We start from the raw sequence: 21619 nt of genomic DNA, 5'->3' as shown, positions 1-21619 counted from the left end.
TATATTCGGAGAGCCCGGCAAGCTACCGAGAGTATTCGATATGCCAAACACAGTAACAACAAAGTCTCCAATGGAGATGTTACTGGGCCCGCTCGAGCAAATCGATGATCAATGGGAGGGCCTTTACCTTATCTTTATATATATATATAATTGCTACTAACATCCTTCCAGGAACAACTTTTTATAATTATTTACCTGTCCTTATTTTTGATGGATTTGTAACATATCCAAAGATATTATTAGAAAGATTGGACAGTTGTCATTTTTAAGTAAATTGTTTGGTGATAACTGATTTTGGCAATGCCAACATATGCTGAAGTGCATCAACTTCAATTAAGTCAGTTCATTCACTTTAAAGATGATTTAAACATTGATGTGACACACAACATGGCTGATTCAATGTGACATTCCTAACTTATTTTAGATGTCATTATAAATGAATGGGTTGGATAATTCAATTTAAAATCTAAGTAAAAGAGATTTAGCTGGGAAATCAGTAGATGTGGGAATCTCCAAATATGATGTTGAACTCTTTATTATGTACTGTTCTTTTCATAGAAAAGCATGACTATTAAAAGAGAAACGGTATAAAATGTGAATATGTAAATGATAAAATTAAATACTATGAAATAAAATTTTTAAAAATTATAAGAATAATATGTGCTTTTATCTCTTTTTATTTTCTTTTTCTTTCCTTTCCTCTTTTTTGGGGGGTGGAGGGGCGTGGTGTTTCTGGGGATGGAACCTTTCCTCACGCATGCAAGTCAACTGTTTTATCCCTGACTTACATCCACAACTTATACTTTCCCTGTGTAGCTCATAAGATCCATTTCCAAAGAGGCTCCACCTGGTTACACAGAAACACCAAAAAGGAAGGGAATATTCTAAAATGAGAAAGAATTCACAACTTCCACACTGCCACAAGCACTATGGGAAAACAGTGTAGAACTCTACCATGAGTCATGAAGGAAGATAGGAGCCCTGAAATCTCAACAAGAAATAGCCACATACAAAATCTCTCTGATAAAGAATTCAGAGATGAAATGGTGAGGATGTTCAATGAGCTAAAAGAAATAGTGAATTGACAATCAATTAAATACAAGAGGAAATGAGAGAAACAGTGAAACATTCAGCCAATAAAATGAACGATGCAATGAGAGCAGAAGTAAGAAAAATATAAACAGAATTGTCATTAATAAAAAAATTGGTAGATGAAATGAAAAAGTTAATAAGTATCCTTAACAGTAGAACGACAACAGTCGAAGACAGAATCAGTGAGCTTGAAGATGAGCTACAGAAAATATTCAAGCAAAAGAATACCAAAAAAAGATCTCAAAATACCCCTCGGGCAAACAAGAGAACTGTGGGATAAATTCAAGAGGAACAACATAATAATCATCAGAGTCCCAGAGGAACAGAGAGGCAACCCCAATGAGATAGTAACAATTAAAGACATCATTTCTGAAAAATTCCCAGAGCTGGAGAATGCATGCATCCAAATCCAAGAAGCCCAAGTGTACAAGCTAAAAGAGACCCCAATAAAAGAACCCAAGACATATTTTAATCAGAACATCAAATCAAATACAATATTGAAAGCATCAATATCAATGAAGGAAATTACATACAAAGGGGCGTCACATAGATTTATAGCAGATCTATTGTATGAAACTCTCCAGGCCCAAGGTCAATAGTGGGATATAGTTAAAAAAAAAAAAAAACCATAATGAAATGAAGACCTCACCAAGAGTACTTTACCAGACTAGACTCTCATTCAGATCGGAAGGAATCATACACAATCTCATGGATAAACAACAGCTCAGGAATTTCACAGACTTAATACTCACCTTAAAAGAACTGAAATAGTTACTATCAGGCAAGCAAACTCCACAAACACAACAAAGTTCTACGTAAAGAAGGCACACAACCCCATGATAAGAATCTCTCTCAATGTCGATAGACAAAATGCACCAATTCAGAGACACAGGTGGCAAAAGTCAGATCAAAATGGATTAAAGACCTCAATATCACATCTGAATCTATAAGGTACATGGAGGAAAATGTGGACAGAACTGTCCATTACGTTGAAGCTAAAGAAATCTTCAAGGATGAAACACAATTTTTCCAGCAAGTAAAGCAAATATAGACAAATGGGACTACATTAAACTAAGAAACATCTGCACCTTAAGAGAAGTGACCAAGCTATAAAGACATCCCATGGAAAGGAAAAAATTATTTATCCAATACCCCTCTGATAAAGGGTTAATATCCAAGATATGTAAAGCACTGGTTGAACTTTACAAGAGAAAAACACTCAATCCCACCAAAAGATGGGAGAAGAAATGAACAGAAGCTTCCTCAAAGAAGTTCAAATGGCCAAAAGACACATGAAAAAATTCTCTACATTGCTAATTATCAAGGGAATGCAAATCAAAACAACAACGAGATATCATCTCACACCACAGAGACATGGTACATGTCCAAAAGAACAAGAACTGCCAGTGCTAATGCAGTTGTTGAGATCAAAGGACTCTCCTTCATTGTTAGAGGGAATGCCTACTGGACCAGCCTTTTTGGAAAACAATATAGGAATTCCTCAAAAAAACTAGAAATTGGGGTTGGAGTGATAGCACAGCAGGTAGGGCATTTGCCTTGCACATGGCTGACCTGGGTTCGATTTCCAGAATCCCATATAGTTCCCCGAGCACTGCAAGGAGTAATTCCTGAGTGCAGAGTCAGGAGTAACCCCTGAGCATCACCGCATGTGACCCAAAAAGCATAAAAAAGAAAAATAAAACTAGAAATTGAGCTCCCATTTGACCCAGCAATATGGTGTCCCAAAAATACACAGAAAAACCATCTGCACTTCTGTTCATTGCAGTACTATTCACAATAGTAAACCGTGGAAACAATCCAAGAATCCAAGAATAGATGACCGTATAAAGAATATATAGTATATCTACAGAATGGAATGCTATGTAACCATTAGAAAAAACTGAAGTCAAGAAAAAAATGAAGTCATAAAATGTGCTTATAAATGGATGGACATGGAATTACCATACTGAATGAAATGAGTCAGAAGGAGAAGGGCAGATACAGAATGGCTGCGTTTATATGAAAGATTGAAAAAAATAGTATGAGACCAATATACAAGACCAGGGTAAACAAGGGCCTGAAAGAATAGTCAGTGTTTGGAAACTTGCTAGTGAGTGTCTGTGGGGGTGAAGAACAGTTAAGATAGAGAAGGCCCTCCCGTTGATCGTCGATTTGCTCAAGCGGGCCCAGTAACGTCTCCATTGGAGACTTTGTTGTTACTGTGTCTGGCATATCGAATACTCTCGGTAGCTTGCCGGGCTCTCCGAGAGGGGCGGAGGAATCGAACTCGGGTCGGCCATGTTGGCCGCTTGTAAGGCAAACGCCCTACCGCTGTGCTATCGCTCCAGCCCAAGATAGAGAAATATGACAATAACAGTTGGAAATGATCAGTTTGGACAGGAACTAAGTGATGAAAGTAGAAAGTAGGTAAAGGTATATATTTGATAACTTTTCAGTATCTGTATTGCAAAGGATAAGGCCCAGAAGAAGAGAGGAGAGAGACAGTGAGAGAGAAACAGATGCGCATGGACAGATAGAGAAGTAACTGCCATAGACTCAGGGACTGGGGAGGGAAACTGGGGACAGTGGTGGGAGAAGTACACTGGTGAAAGGACGGGTGTTGAAGCATTATATGACTGAACCTCCCAAAAGAACAGTATTACTATTTCCAAAAACATATCAATTCTCTCCCACTGTTATTTCTTCCTTGTGGGCACAACAGATGTTTAAAATTAGAAGGATATAGATTAGAAGAGACACTTAAAGATAAGCCACCGAGAAAATGAGAAAAACTGTTTCCTCAAATATAAAGTAACAGAATGGGAGACTAACACCCAAGAATAGTAGAGATAAGTACCAGGAGGATTGCTCCATAGCTTAGAAACTGGCCTGACATGCTGGGGAAAAAGGCAGCTCAGAAAGGGAAGAGATCACCAAGTAAAGAGTGCTAGGAGGGCCAGTTCAGGATGGGAGATGCAGACTGAAAGACTATAGGCCGAACATGATAGCCACGTAATACCTCTACTGCAAACCACAACACCCAAAAGGAAAGAGAGAACAAAAGGGAATGCCCTGACACAGAGTTGGGGTGGGGTGGGGGGATGGGGTGGGGGTGATGTGAGGGATATGGGGACCATTGATGGTGGAGAACAGGCACTGGTGGAGGGATGGGTACTCGATCATTGTATGACTGAAACGCAAGCACAAAAGTTTGTAAATCTGTAACTGTATCTCACGATATAGCACTGTAGCACTGTCCTCCCGTTGTTTATCAATTTGGATTTGCTCGAGCGGGCACCAGAAACATCTCACAATAAATTGTGAGACTTGTTGTTACTGTTTTTGACATATCGAATACGTCAAGGGTAGCTTGCCAGGCTTTGCCGTGCAGGCAAGATACTCTCGGTAGCTTGCCGGGCTCTCCGAGAGGGGTGAAGGAATTGAACCCAGGTCGGTTGCATGCAAGACAAACACCTTACCTGCTGTGATTCACTAATAAAAATTTTAAAATAAATAAATTAATTAAAAATAAAAACAAAAAACCTGTTTCCTCATATAATTTTAGCAGATGCTGGACTTTTAGCTATGAGTGCTGGTTTCTCAGTGATTCAGCAAATACATCTTAGGAGTATGGATGGTTTAGGGGAGATATAATTGTGGGATGAATTCTACATTAAATGTTATTTATACTCTCAAGAAATTTAAAGTCTTCAAAGAAGGTAAAAAAAAGTGTAATTAGAGGATTAATTGTAGTATATTTAAGCAAGCATTAAGGAAGAAAGATGGTTCAGGAACTTCTCATACAAATTTTTTTGAATAGAAAAGCTCTTTACTGAATAAAGAGTGTTCGACATTGACAGACCCTGTGTTACAAAATTTATCAATAAACAGTTGGGGAGGAAGGTTTGTAACAATGATCAAACAGCGGTGACATTAGGATTGTAGTGTAGAGTCATGGGCACTCTGATGCTGGTGATGTGCAGTAACTTTATATATCAATAATCTGTCACTGTCACTGTCCTCCCGTTGTTCATCGATTTGCTTGAGCGGGCCCAGTTACGTATCCATTGGAGACTTTGTTGTTACTGTGTTTGGCATATTGAATACGTCACGGGGAGCTTGCCAGGCTCTGCCGTGCGGGCGAGATACTCTCCATAGCTTGCCGGGCTCTTCGAGAGGGGCAGAGGAATCGTACTCGGGTGGGCATGTTGGCTGCGTGCAAGGCAAACGCCCTACTGCTGTGCTATCGCTCTAGCCCAGAAAAATATCAATAATATAAACTTAAAAACAATAACATAACCATCTTATGATAGAAAGATAAAGAAAATTTTCTTAAGAATTTTTTCTCCCTCCCCCCACATAGGAAATTTTTAAGGGTCGACTTGGCAACCTACTGTTACGTATTTTTTACTTAAAATAAATTTATTAAACTGCTTGTACTTTAAGTACTAATAAAGATGGATGTACATTTTGTGATTTTAGTAAGATAATACACTTGTACAAAATCATCACAATCTAATGTTAGTAAATGTTCGTTACATTTTAAGAAAAGTTTTGTTTTCACTCGCAACCAATTACACCTTCTATTTCCAGTAAACGCTGCTTGTCTTTTATTAGAATTTACTTTTGACTTTTATAGATATTTCATATATATTTTCTCTTGCTATATTAAAAAATATAGCACTTCTATGTAGTATGATTTGGTAGATTTGTGGAGTGTCAGGGAATTTTATTACATCATTTATATAAAAATGATTCCATGCATTCGTTACAAGTCCAATATTCCTCATAGGACATTCTACTTTTGGATAGTGGGGGAAATCTGTAAATGAAATTATACAATGTGTAGACTTTAGTGTCTACTCTCTTTCACTTAATAGTTTACCCTTATAATTGTACGGTTAATTCTTTCTACAAGAATTATTACATTCTAGTATAGCTATACACATAGCATCAAGTTTAGCCAAAATAAATTATGGACATATGAATTTATCCCAGTTGTGGCCAATATAAATAATATGGTTGTATACCTTTTTGTACAACTATTTGTATGAATACATGTTATTACTGCTCTTGGGCAGCAAAAATACTTAGAAATGAGATTGCTGGGTCATAAATTTTAACATTTTTTAGTTTTTATACCATTTTATGTTCCAATTAGGAATGTATTTTGTTTTTCCACATTTGTTAGTTCTTTATTACTGTTGTAACAAGTAATCACAAAAATTATACCTTATAAAATGTGATATATTATCTCATGAACCTACAGTTCAGAATTTAAAATGAATTGTATGAGATTAAAATCAGGTTGAGAGGAAAGTTGACTTCTTTTTGAAGGCTCTGGAGAAGACATGCCATTGGACTGTTCTAGCTTTTAGAAACTACTGGCATTTCTTTCCTCTGGTTTTACACTAACCCAGGCTTCCATAATCACTTTAGAGTCTAGTCTTCCTGAGTGCTATTATAATGATCCTCACAATTTTATTGGGATCAGTCAGAAAAACCTTGGGAAATGTTCTCATTAACACTTGATTTTTCTAACCTTTTTGAATGGCTGCAGAGCCAATCTCTCACGTAATTTCCACTTATTATTGTTGAACTGGTATCGTTGAACATATCTTTGTTGTTGAACTGGTATTGTTGAACATATCTTTCATGTGCTGTGCAATGTGTCATGCTTACCCGTTGAATCTTCCTTGCACTGCGATCACTTCCATTAGTCATAATTATGAATACTTATTTCTAATTTTTCTATTTATCAAGGTTTATATTGTCTCTCACAAAACAATGCCATCCTTTTTTTATTACTATAGATTTATATAAATTCTTTTAATTTAAAAGTAGCATCATAGGTTCTTTGGCTACTTAAAAGCTTGGGGTCTATTTTAAATTCTTTGTTATTCATATAAATGTTAATGTTAGTGTGTTTCTTTATCAGAAATATTGAGTGGGACTTTGGTAAGAAAGTAAATAATTTTTATTACTCTGTAAAGAATTACTGTATTACCATGATTGAGACTTTCAGTTGATGAGTATGAAATATTTCTGCATCAAGCTAGCTATTATTCAAATTATATTAAAATATTTTATACTTGCAATATACATCTTGTAATTCTTTTTATTTATGAATTTAATTTCTTTTAATGCAATTATAAATGAAATTCTTTTAGATTTTAGATTCTTTTAGATTCAATTAGATTTATATTGATCTTGTACCCTGAGATCTTGCTGCACTACTCACTTATTGGTCTGATAATTTTTGTTTCTTTTCATTGTTGTTATATTGCTTTTTGAGCTACAACTAGTGGTGCTCAGGGCATACAGTTAGCTCTGAACTCAGAAATCACTCCTGCCTGAGCTCAGGGGATTAAAGAGGTGTCAGAGATCAAACATGGGTCAGCTACCTGCCAGGCAAGTGCCCTCCATGCTGTACTATCTCTCAGACACACCACATCATTTTTTTTCTTTTTTGTTTTGGAACAATACCAAGCTGTATTTAGGGTTTACTCTTGACTCTATATTCAGTCACCATATCTGGTGTGGATCAAAAAACCATATGTGGTGCTATGGTTTAAAATAATAATTTTGGAATAAAATAATAATTTTGTTTATAAATTTCTCAGCATTTTAAAAAGAGCATGTCATCAAAGATATATATATCTGTTTTCTTAAATTTTTTTTATTGATTAAGATCTCGTGTTGAATAACGCAGGAAAGTTATCTGCACTTCTATATTCATTGCAGCACTATTCACAATAGTCAGAATCTAAAAATAACACGAGTGCCTGAGAACAGATGAGTGGACAAAGAAAATATGATACATCTACACAATGGAATACTATGAAGCCAGAAGGAAAAATGAAGGCATAAAATTTGCTTATACATGGATAGGCATGGTGAATATCATACTGAACGAACTGAGTCAGAGGGAGAGGTACAGTAATAGAATAATTGTATGAGACTAAAACTCAAAGACAGTAGAAATGAGGGCAAGGAGGACTGTTCGATGATAGGAAGCTTGCCACAAGTTAGGGGTTGGAGTGTGCGTTGGGGGGGAGGGGGTTATTTTGGCGCCAAGTGCAGTTAGGGATAGAAAAGGGACCACTATGACAGTGATAGTTGGAAATGATCCCTCTGGACAAGAACTGACTTCTGAAAGGAGGTAAGATGATACAATACAGGTACCCTTCGGTATCTGTATTGTAAACCACAATACAGAAAGAGAAAAATACACAGAGAAAAATACACAATACAGAAAGAGAAAAGAAAGAGACAGACAGAGACGGACAGAAACAGAGAGAGAGAGAGAGAGAGAGAGAGAGAGAGAGAGAGAGAGAGAGAGAGAGTCTGCTATTGTGACAGGCTGGGAGGGGGTTGGCGGGAGGGGAACTATATGATTAAAACCCATTCATCAACAACTTTAAATATCTCATGGGGATTCAATAATAATGAGGGGGAAAAACATGTTGAGGTGACAGCAACACTCATCCTAGAATTATTCCCATTTTCAGGATAATTTTACAATCTCACACTAAAAAATAACATAAATAAGAAAAAATAGTCTTAATAGCCCTTTATATTCATTATCAATTTAAAATTTCCAATATTTTTTATTCATCTATGTGGATTTAGATTAATATCTAGTACAATTCCCTTCAACTTGAAGAATTTCCTTAATACTTGTTGAAAGCCATGTGTATAGGTGATTGATTAATTCTTTCCATTTTTATTCCTGATTCTCTACAGTTAATCCTTTTTTGTTATTTGTTTTTCTTTTGGTTGGAAGTTACACTGGTTTTGCTCAGGGTTTACTCCTAGTTATGTGCTCAGGATCACTCCTGGAAGATGGTGCTGGGAGAAACTACCTCCATTGATTGGGAGAACAAACCCTTAAACCCTGCACTGTTTCTCTGGTTCCTAACTCTCCATTTTAAAAGGAAATGTAACTGATTATGTATCTTGGTTGTTATCATTGGTTTTTTTTTTAATGTGTTTTTTTGTGCTTTTGTTTTTGTAAAGACAGAATGTGCCAGTCTACTGCCTTCTGGTTTTTTTTTTTTTTCCTGATAAAAAGCCAACTGTTAGTCAGATTGTTCTTTCCATGCATATGATGAATTGTGTTTCTCTTATTACCTTTATGTGGTTTGCCATTAGTAGACTTTCTATGTTAGATATTTATGCTTATCTGACTTGGAGTTGAATAAGCCTCTTAAATAGGTAAATGAATATCTTTTATAAAATTTACAGTGTTTTAGGGCTGGAGCGATAGCACAGCGGTAGGGCGTTTGCCTTGCACGCAGCCAACATGCCCGCCCGAGTTCGATTCCTCCGCCCCTCTCGGAGAGCCCAGCAAGCTACCGAGAGTATCTCGCCCGCACGGCAGAGCCTGGCAAGCTCCCCGTGACGTATTCGATATGCCAAACACAGTAACAACAAAGTCTCCAGTGGATACGTAACTTGGCCCGCTCGAGCAAATCGATGAACAATGGGAGAACCGTGACCGTGACCGTGACTCTACTTTCTCTTCACACCCTCTTTTGGTTCTGCCATTATAGAAATATGAATATTGCACCCTGGCATCAGAAAGATCTCAGAGGCCATGTTTATCTCTTCAATCTTTACAGTTTTGAAAATTGGACACAAATATATCTGCTTTTTAGTCCTCTGTTTTTACCTGTTTCAGATCTCCTACTGAGGCCATTTTATTAATATTTAATTTATTTTAATCAAAATAGACTTTATTTTGTTTTATATGTTCTCTATTTCACTAAAAACATCTTATATATTGAGTCATCATAATATTTTCTTTGCATTTTTTAGTGTAGTTTTATTTAGTTCATTGCACACATTTGTATTGATTGTTTTAGAATTTTGTAATCCTTTCATGAATCTTTAGCAGTTTTTCAAAAGATAACTAAACGCTTCTCAATTTGTTATTTGCCTTTGGTTGACCAAAAACTTTTAAGCAGTTATTTTTGTCAGTATTTTCTAGTTTTATTTTTTATTTTTGTGGCAAAAAATTGCAAACCTCTTCATGTTGCAATAGCAAAAATTATTCTTTTTCTCCTGGATTAATGGAATCTATGACTAGCTTCTTTTGTAATTGATTTGTTTCTTTTCTGGCCTAGCCTGATACTTTAGTTCAGTTTTTAAGCTTAATCTGAGCAAAGGAATTACCTCCCTTTGCCTTGCTTTGCTCAAACAGAGATGTTGATTAGGGAACTGTGCTCTGTGAATATATAGAACTTCATCTCTGTGATCTGGCTGAAATTAAGTCCTTTGTATTTAAAATCTATACTCTTATAAAAATAATTTTTATATTTAATATATATTCTAAGGGCTGGAGCGATAGCACAGCGGTAGGGCGTTTGCCTTGCACGCAGCCAACATGGCCGACCCGAGTTCGATTCCTCTGCCCCTCTCGGAGAGCCCGGCAAGCTACCGAGAGTATTGGATATGCCAGACACAGTAACAACAAAGTCTCTAATGGAGACGTTACTGGGCCCGCTCGAGCAAATCGACGATCAACGGGAGGGCCTTTACTATATATTCTAAATTATGACAATCAACTATAACTAAAGAAAAACATGAGAAAAGGAATAGAGAAACCCTTTATTTGAAGTTAGTAATGAAGTTAGTAGTGATTAGCTACAAAGTAGGTTTCATAAACCACTGCAAAACTTTATGTCATGACTGTATTATGGGTCACTGCCCTCATAAATCATTGATAGATGCATTTAATAAATTCCTTAAAATAGAAGGATACTAAAGCATCATTCATAATCTCTGGCAGACCCTTAAGACCTTGGTCTATAATAACAATTTACTCCACTCAAATAATGTAGAATATCATTTTAAAATCGGTGTGCCTGTATTTTTTTAGCATAAAATAATGTTCTGAAGGATAGAAACTAAGCTGTCAATTTTACTTTTTTCAAGTATCTAATATGATCACTTGATCACTTGATATCCTGTTACTTATCGATTTGCTCGAGCAGACGCCAGTAACGTCTCCATTCATCCCTTTCACATGCTAGTGTAGCCCAATGGCATCTGCTCACTCCAGGAAAAGAAGAGCCACAAACCTCAGGGTCTTGACGAAGAAGTCTGACCATCTTATAGGTGGGCAGCCACGTGAACTTTTGACATCCCGTAGAATCAAGTGGGTAATGGCTCTAGTCCAGTGGTCATCTCCAAATCTCATTACATGTCCAGCCCATCTGATTTTAGACACCTTGGCAAACTGGATAGCGTCCCTGATTCTTGATCGTCTACAGTGGTTGGAACTCCAGATTCTTTTTCTCACTTGAGTGAAACATGATACTCCATGCATAGCTCTTTCGATTCCTCTTGGGGAGACCTGAATAGCATTCTCATCCTGTTTTCCTAGGGCCCAGATCTGTGAGGTGTATGTTAATGCAGGAAGAACAGTGCCCAGAGATGTGCCCAGAGCTGGAGGTTCTTTGTCCACTTAGCTATTTCTTCAATGCTCTTGAAGAAGTTCCAAGCCGCTCTCTTCCTCCTGCGCAACTCAGGTGCCAGGTCATTTGTCATGTTGACTTCTTGACCTAGGTACACATTACTGTTGCATTCAGAGATGTTCGTCCTGTTGAGAGTGAATGGAATGTAAGGAACTAGACCGTTTCTCATAAACATTGTCTTCGTGAGATTTAGCTGTAGTCCTTCCTTTCCACACTCACGGTTGAAGTCGGCCAGCATTTGTGCTGCTTGGCTGACATTTGGTGTTATTAGAACGATGTCATCAGCAAAGTGGAAGTGGTATAGTTGCTGACCATCTATCTTCACTCCCATTCCTTCCCATTCCAATTGTTTCATGACATTCTCGATGGTGGCACTGAAGAGTTTGGTGAAATGGTATCACCCTGCCACACTCCTCTCTTGACGTCAATGATCACCTCCCTGTAGAATGGTGAGATCCTGGGAGTGAATCCGCAATACAGCTCATGGAGGATCCTGATGTATTGAGTTTGAACACCCTGTTTGGCTAGGGCTTTGATAACCGCTTCCATCTCAATAGAATCAAAGGCCTTCTTTAAATCAATGAACGTTAGACAGAGTGGCATCTTGAACGCCTGAGAAATCTAAATGAGCTCAGTTATTGTTTGAATGTGGTTGATCGTGCTGAATCCTTTTCAGAACCTGGCTTGCTCACATGGTTGTCCTTCATCTAGTGTTCTGCCAATCCTATTCAGGATGACTTGAGTGAACAGCTTGTAGACAACAGACAACAGGAAGATCGAGCGATGGTTGCCAATGTTGTGGATGTCTCCCTTCTTGTACAGTAGTACAGTCCTGCTGGTTTTCCATTGGGACAGAATTTTGCATTCAGACAGCGTGAAGAGCCAAGCCAGTATATTGATGAGTACTGAAGATAGTTTCTTCAGGTGTTCAGGTCTGACCTTTTCTGGGCCAGGTGCTATTCGCTTCTTTACCAACAAAATGGCCTGTTGGATTTCAAAAGGGAGAATGTTGGAAATGACATATCCATCCTGCGGAATTTGGTATGTGGGCAGGTGGACATGGCTGTTGAAGAGATCTGAGTACAAGTCATGAATAATCTTCTCTATTGCCCTTTTGGAAGATGTGATAGATCCACCAGGACATCGAAGGCAGTCATCTTGGTCTTGTAGTTGGCGATGGACAGTCGGGCATTGCGAATGCTTTTCCCAGCTTCTGCCACTGCTGCTCTTCTCTCTTTGAGGTCTTCCATTATTTTTTCTCTGCACTGCTTTGAAAGCTCGGATGTTCACTTTTGGTTGCCTGAGGCTCACGCCAAACTACGTTGGCGAATGAGCTTGAGAGTTTTTGAAGACAGGCGACTTTTTGTGGCTCTCTCTCTCTCTGCATTCCTCGCACAATCATGGAGGTGCTGAACCTGTCGATTGTGTTCTTTGTCAATGTTGTCACCGATGGCATCTTCCCATGTTACCACAATAGTTCCAAGGAGCTCCCAGTTGGTGGTTGTTCAGGAAGTTCTCTTCTTATACTTTGCAGCCCTTTTCCCCCACTCTGTGAAGTAGAATTTTGCATGAAGGAGATGGTGGTCTGATCTTGTTTGGAATTTTGGTACAACAGTGACATCAGTCAGGCAAAACCATCAACTGAATATGATGTGGTCAATTTGATTGTGGAACTGTCCACTGGGAGACTCCCAGGTCCAATGTTTCATTTTGGTCTTCTGGAACTGTGAGCTAACATGAATGGTCTTGGTTGACATGATGAACTCAGTCTCTCACCCTGTTCCTTCCATTCTAGACCATGGGTCCTAAAGTGGAGTTCTTCATCTGATCTTCTCTGTCCTATCTTGGCATTAAAATCACTGACAATGATCTTGTAGATGATGTGCTCTTCTTTATAGAACTTCTCCAGCTCCAGGTAGAAGTTCTCAATTTCTTCTTCATCATAATTGGATGTTGGTGTATAGACAACAAAGATAGAAATTGCCATCACTGAACCACATCTATTCAAGTGTAATTGTCTGATTCGGGTTGTTAGGTATTCAAATAAATCAGTGCTCATGGCCAAGTTCATGTTGACAAGGACACTGACACCACCAATGCCTCTTTTGTTGAATGTTCCGAGGAACAGTTCTTCTCCAGTGTCGAAAATGGCGTGATGTGGTTGATGCCTGCTCGTCTCGGCCAGTTCAATAATGCCATTCTTGATCATTTGCAATTGCCCCATCAGGTCCTCGATGGATGTATCCGATGCCAATATACGTGCATTGAAAGTACAGACAGCCACTTCGTTTCTTCTTCGTTTGGGAACCTAGTTCGACCTTGAGATTTTATCAGCCTCTCCTTCATCCTTCTTATCGCTGGCATATTGGTGGCTCTTTCAGAGTCAGGGAAATGAGACCCATTGTATTTACTGTTTTTGGCATATAGAATATGCCATGGATAACTTGCCAGGCTCTGCAGTGCGGTGGGGATAATGTCAGTAGCTTTCCAAGCTCTCCAAGAGGGACAGAAACTTTTAGGGTGGTCTATAATTGCCCTTGCAGGCGTTCCCATGGTTCAAACCATATTTGAACCCCATAAATTCTAATATGCTGCCACAACAAACTTTACTTAATTCTTTTCAGAAGATGAATTTAACAATGTCTTTTCATGCAAACTTAAGAACACATGGATATGAGGCACTTTATCAGTTGTAGTGTTATCATGAAACAAAAACAGATTATGAACAAAGGGAAAATTAAACATTGTTTCTAATTGTTAATCTAGGGACATAGCTTAGACAATTTAAAAGCCCAAGGGATGTAAATATGAGACCCAAAACTTATTTGAGTGAGGGGGGATGTAAGGTGGGAAAAAAATAAGAACAGCATAAAACTAGGATATAATCTATAAATGAAAAGATGGGTCATTTATAAGGCAAAGCTGAGTCCAGGATTCATATTGTTTGCTAATGAGACAGGAGCATGAATTGTCGGCAAGTACAGGGTTTTAGAGAGGGATGGAGGTAGTCAATCATCTAAGACAACTAACAACACCTGCCAGAATTATTTTTTTAAAACTGATTCTATTATTTGGGCTGGAGCGAGAGCACAGCGGTAGGGCATTTGCCTTGCATGCGGCCTGCAAAGCCAGGTTCAGTTCCTCCACCCCTCTCGGAGAGACCCCTGCGAGCTACCGAGAGTATCTCGCCCGCACAGCAAAGCCTGGCAAGCTCCCTGTAACACATTCGGTATGCCAAACATAGTAACAACAAGTCTCATGATGGAGATGTTACTGGGCCTGCTCAAAAATTGATGAACAACGGGAGGATAGTACTACATAGTGCTACATTTTATTTATTTATTGCGTGATGCACAGGGGCTACTCCAGCTCTACACTTAGGAATTACTCCTGGTGGTGCTGGGGGTGGGGAGCGGGAGGTGAGGAACCATATGGGATGCTAGGATCGAACCTGGGTCAGCCGCATGCAAGGCAAACGCCCTATCCACTGTACTATCACTCTAGCCCCCTGCCATAATTCTGGGTAACAAACATAATGGACAGGCACGGGAGTCACTGGCACATAGTCTTACACTAGGGGAGATTGGAATTAGCCAGGGACTTCATGAAAGGAAGAATGGTGGCAAAGGAGGGCTGAGGTTTATGACAACAGTAATGTGATGCTGGGCTGATGATCTTAGAAAAAAAATTGTTTATTTCCAACTGTTATTTAGGCTGCAGCAGGGAAAGGAAGGGCACCAGGGGAATTTAGTTGGTTGCTTTCAATCTTGCCCATAGAGGAGCAGGTAACCAATCAAAAGAGTAATGGGATGGATGGAAGTGGGAGATAGCTGCAGATACAGATAAAAGGAAGCCCTAGCCCTTCTAAATCTGCTCTCTCTCTCTCTCTGCACACACCCAGTGGACTGCTCTGGGACAGATGACTGACTACAAGCAGGCCTCACAGGCTCAGAGACAGAATACAGGCAGAGGTCAGATGTCCAGAAAAGCTGGGCTCCAATGAATGGGCAGTGACGTGGTTCTGAGCATTATAGTCTCACTGAGTGCATTGCTGATGTCTAAGAAAAGCCGGGTCAGGATTGATGTCGGTGGGCCCCACAGGTGACGTATGTGAAGCAGGGAGGAGAAAGACAGTCACTTTCTCCCCAATCGCCTCTGCCACCCAGGACCCAGGGTTACTGGGTTCTTGTCTTGCCTCGCAGAAAGGAATTTCAGAAGTAGACAAGCAGTGAAATAAATAGATTTTATTTGGAGGATTTTTAAGGTGTGGAGGGAAAAAAGAGTGAAAGAGAGTAACGTACTCAAGAGAGAACACGGGCTTCTCCGAGGGCAGAGAGAGCCCCTACAAACATCCTAGCATTAGACACGAAAGCATGAAAGTACACATCTCAAGAGGGGAGATGCGGGAGATACATGTGCTCGGGCACCACATGTGCTCGGCCACGTGAGCGCAAGCACACATGGGCTCGGGCAGCATATGTGCGCCCTTCCTTTGTTCAAGGTAGCCTTTATAGGGTTTCTCCAGCCTGCCCTTCACGTGGAGCTTCTTCCAAGGTAAAAGTTCGTTGCTAAGGAGGTTACCAGGGAGGTTGGGAGTGGTGATGGTCTTCTTTGGGCTGGATCACATTTTAATCTGATTAAGGGAGAGGCTTGAGGATTTGAGGAACTTCATGGGGAGGGGGCCTATATCCTCAGATCTGCTGATGGTCTTATCAGGTCTTTGTTTTCTGTATGCACAAGGTGGATCAGTCCTAGGATTCTTCTTCCATGAAACTGTTAATCCAAGTTTCATTGCCAAGGGCCTTTCCCTATCTACCTGCCTACATCAGGATGATAGGAAATGCTCAAGGACAGTTTGAGAGAGACCAGCAATAGGTACAGACCAGAGGGAAGATATCTTGCCCTGTTACGAGCACATGGCTGCAGGATAAACCTTAAGGAAAACCAGGACATGACATTGGGGAACATTTGGGCACAGTCCAGGAAAGGCCCGGGAACATAATTTCAGACTAGTAAAGGACACCATTTCACACAGGAGAGAGAGAGCAATGCAAGGACCTAGTCATTGAACACTGAAGGCACGTAGACTGCATGGAAATGTGACTGGGAGGTCGTCTATGGGAGGGGTTGGGGGGTTGGATGAGTGAAGTCTTACATAGGTAAAGGAGATGCCTTGACATTTGGAAGTTGTTGGAATATAGCTCCAAATATTTTAGGCTTAACATTGGTTTGCCCTTTCCCCCTTGCCATGAGGAAGTCAGGTTTATTACAGCGCCCCTAAGGCACTTCCATTCCCTTGTGTTTATCTGTAAACTCTTCCCTATGCTCTCCTCCCTACCCAGTTAATGAGCTTTTCCCCTAATCAGTATCTGTTCATTTGCAAGGTCAGATCCTTCTAGGACACTGAAATTGTATTGTAAGTTAATATTGCCTTTCTCCTCTTCTTATGTCTTTTGAATAGTTTACTTTAAAATAAACTATTTTTTTTTGTTTTTGTTTTTGTCTAGATATAGGAAGACCTTTAGTATTATGCTTTGTAATTTAGGATTTAATTGGCTCTGAATATTATTCACTCCCGGGCATCTGCTTTCTCAACTTAAGCCTGAGTTGCCCTTGGTTCCTAACACCCCAAAAGCAGGGTCCCGCCGAGGGACTGAATGGACCCAGGGCAAGCGGTGAGCTACCCTGGCATCGAAATGGGCCATGCCAAATTGCCACAATTCTTTTTTTTAATTAATTAATTAATTTTATTAATGAAACACCATGAGGTACAGTTATAAACTTAAAAATTTTGTGCTTGGATTTCAGTTATAAAATGATCAAGTATCCATCCCTCCACCAGCACCCATCCTCCACCATCACGGGTCCCAGCATCCCTCCCCCCCCCCATCCCCCCATCCCACCCTGCCTCTGTGTTCTCTCCTTTTGTTCTCTCTCTCTCTCCTTTTGGGTCCTGTGGTTTGCAAGAGAGGCACTGAGTGGCAATCATGTTTGGTCTATAGTCTACTTTCAGCATGCTTCTACCATCCTGGGAGGATCCTCCCAACAACCTTTATTTGGTGCTCCCTTCTCTATCTTAACTTGCCACAATTCTTAACTATAAGAGTTTGATAATAGACAAATGCTGTTATGATCCAAAAGTAACAATGATACTAGACCCTGCTAGGGATAGGAAAGAGTATCTGACCTGAGCACTGTAGTCTGAGATTGAGATGGCCCTAGGAGAGCAATTCTATAAGTTTAAGGTATTTCTTACTATATCCATACAAAATTATTTATATTATGTATGCTTATATGTTTGTTGGACAAGGAGAGGAGAAACCCAGGGGAATCTGCTCTAGGGTGGGTCGATCTGATGAGAATCTGTCCCAGAAGCAGCTTTCCCCGAGGGAAAGAACTCTACCCCTATTGATGGTGACCACACCTATGTGTAATTGTTACCCCAACCCTTCATGCTGGGGGATATAATGAAACTGTAAGAGTGGGCAAGGGGAGGCAGAGGAGAGACAGGAGTGAATGGAGAAAGGATTGGAATAAACTGCAACTGGCACCAACCAGCCTGGCCCTCATTTCCTTCCTTCGCTTGCCCATTGCCATCGACCTCCCCAGGGTGGAGGAACCGGCGTGAGTCTACCAAATACAGGTGGCGTGAGAGATAGACCTCTGCCGTCTTTTTGAGTTTACACAGAAGGGAATCGAACTCATCTATTTGAACTGTGTAATAAACTCTTAAATATTTAATCTCCAAGTTTGGTATGCAAATCTTACATACAATTCTCAAGAACCCAGCAGCTCAGGAAAATCTACTTTTGCACTAACAGTACCACGATTTACAACATTATTCATAATCATTTTTCAGGAATACAGTGTCCCTTCACACCCACCACTGAAGTGTGAGTGTCTCTTCACTAGTGTGCTCTCCATACCACCACCACTACCCCCCAATTCCCAACAACACATGCGCACGCGAACACACACACACATACACACACACACACACACACACACACACACACACACACTTGACAGACTCAGTTTTGTAGCTGATGCTCAGGGGATGTTTCCATTGACCATTTGTTATTTCCTTACCATGGTTCTGTATATTATACTTGTGAAAATGACATTTATTATTTGTTTGTGTTTCTCCCAGTGACTGACTTCTCTGAGCACGATATCCTTTAATTCCATCCCTATAATAACTAGTTGCAGGATATCATCTTTTCTTATAGCTGAGCAATATTGCACTGTGTATGCATACCATAGTTTCCTTATTAATTCATCTTTTCTTGCAAATTTCAGTTACTGTGACTAGCACTGCTAAGAGTATAGGAGTACAAACACCTTTTCAAAGTACTGTTTTGGGATTTGTGGATTATATATAAAAGAATAGAATTGGTGGGTCAATGGAAGCTTTCTCCTAATTTCCATTATTTCTGGACTGATTAGGATGACAGAAAAATATTTTATTGGAGGGTCTGATGATATGCTGGAAAAAGAAAAAGGAGAATCTTTCCTCTCTATACCTACAAAGAAACAGACTACAGAATTGATACATGAAAATCCATGGCTTTTTTTAAATTTATTTATTTTTTAATTTTTTTATTAGTGAAACACCATGAGGTAGAGTTATAGACTTATAAATTTTTGTGCTTGGGTTTCAGTTATACAATGATCAAGTATCCATCCCTCCACCCGTGCCCATCCTCCACCACCACAGGTCCCAGCGAAAATCCATGGCTTTTTGATATTAAAGAATGAAATAATAATCTACTGAATGAAACCTGCCCACACGGCAGAGTCTGGCAAACTCCCCGTGGTGTACCCAATATGCCAAATACCAGAAACAATGATGGGTCTCATTCTCCTAAACCTGAAAGATCCTTGAATATGGCACTTTAAAATCTCAGGGCTAGGACAAGGAGAGGTTACTGGTGCCTGCTCGAGGCAATCGACGAACAATAGGATGATCGTGATTGTGATTTGATATTAAAACAGAATATTTTAAATACCATTCATCACTGTATCACTGTGTATCACTATCATCCATTGTTCATTGATTTACTCAAGTGTATGAGTAACATCTCCATTTGTCCCAGCCCTAAAATTTTTAGCAGCCTCTCCTTACTCATATTTCCCAATGCTGCTGTATCTGAGGCTCTTTCAGGGTCAGGGGAATGAGATCCGTTATTGTTACTGTTTTTGGCATATCGGATACATCACGGGTAGCTCACCAGGCTCTACCATAAATGCCATTCATAATTATGGCCAAAATTAATCAAGTACTTGGAAAACAACCTACCAGAAGAGGTGAATGACTTATAAGAAGAAAATGATAAACCATTACTAAAGGAAATACAAGAAAACAAGGAAATAAAAACATATTCTCTGCTCATGGATTAGAAGGATTCATGTTGTTAAAATTACCATCCTACCCAAAAACACTATGCAGATTCAGTACTGTTCCCATAAAAATTCCCATGACATTTTAAAAAAAAATTTTATTGAATCACTGTGAGGCTGTGAGGTAGATCATTACACAGCCATTCATGACTGGGTTTCAGTCATACAGTGTTCCAACACCCATCCCTCTGTAAATGTACATTTCCTAGTACCAGTGTCCCCAGGTTCTTCCCAATCACTCCCCCATCCCCCACCCTCTGCATATCTCTATGTATGTGCCTCTCTCTCTCTCTCTCTCTCTCTCTCTCTCTCTCTCTCTCTCTCTCCCCTTTTGGACATTGTGATTTGAAATATTCATACTTAAAGGTTATCAACAATATCCCTTACCTAGTTTTACCCCTCAGATCTTGTCCAGCATGATCATTCCCAGCTACTACAGATCTCTTCTCTATCTAACCTATCCTCATCCCCACACACACTTGTGGTTAGTTCCAAACATTGACCAGTCCCCTAACCCCTATTTCCTTGACCATGAATGTAAATGTAGTTCTTCTAAAATATATATATATATATCTACATATATATATATATATTTGTATTCCACAATGAATGCAGTCATTCTATATCTGTCCTTTTCCTTCTGACTCATTTCACTCAGCATGATACTCTCCATGTCCATCCATTTATAGGCAAATTTCATGACTTCGGGCTGGAGTGATAGCAAAGCAGTAGGGAGTTTGCCTTGCATGCAGCCACCCCAGCTGAGCCGGGTTCGATTCCTCCACCCCTCTCAGAGATCCTTGCAAGCTACAGAGAGTATTTCGCCCACAGGGCAAAGCCTGGCAAGCTACCCTTGACGTATTCGATATGCCAAACAGAGTAACAACAAGTCTCAAAAATGGTTACTGGGCCCGCTTGAGCAAAATCGATGAACAACAATAGGACGGTGTTTGTTTCATGACTTCATTTTTCCTGACAGCTGCGTAGTATTTCACTGTCTATATGTGTCATAGTTTCTTTATCCATTTGTCTGTTCTTGGTCACTCAGATTGTTTCAAGATACTGGCAATGGTGAATAGTGCTGCAATGAATACAGGAGTGCAGATGGTGTTTCTGCTGTTTTGGGCTCCCAGAGTATATTCCCCGAGGTAATATTGCTGGATCAAATGGGAGCTCAATTTCTAGTTTTTTTTTTTGAGAAATATCAATATTGTTTTCCAAAAATGCTGGATCCATCAGCATTCCCACCAACAGTAAAGGAGTCTTCCCTTTGCCCCCACACCCACGCCAACACTAGTTGCTTTTGTTCTTTTGGATGTGTGCTCGTCTCTTTCTCTTTTGTGTGAGATGCTATCTCATTGTTTCAATCTGCATCTTCCTGATGATTAGTGATGCAGAGCATTTTTCCATGTGCCTTTTGGCCATTTAAATTTCTTCTTTGAGAAAGTTTCTGTTCATTTCATGCCCCATTTTCTTATCCCATGACATTTTTTAAGGATATAAAGTATGTTGCTAAACTTTATATGGAGTAATTAAACTGCCAAGCAGCCAAAGCAAGCTTATTAAAAAAAATGGGATGAGAGGCTATTTTTCATTAATTTTAAATTCCACTATAAAGTTATAATTTAAGACTGGGTGATACTAAT

This window comes from Sorex fumeus, unplaced genomic scaffold (genome assembly GCF_029834395.1).
Source record: "Sorex fumeus unplaced genomic scaffold, SorFum_2.1 ptg000037l, whole genome shotgun sequence".
Lineage (NCBI taxonomy): Eukaryota > Metazoa > Chordata > Mammalia > Eulipotyphla > Soricidae > Sorex > Sorex fumeus.
Note: the sequence above shows the minus strand (reverse complement) of the source record.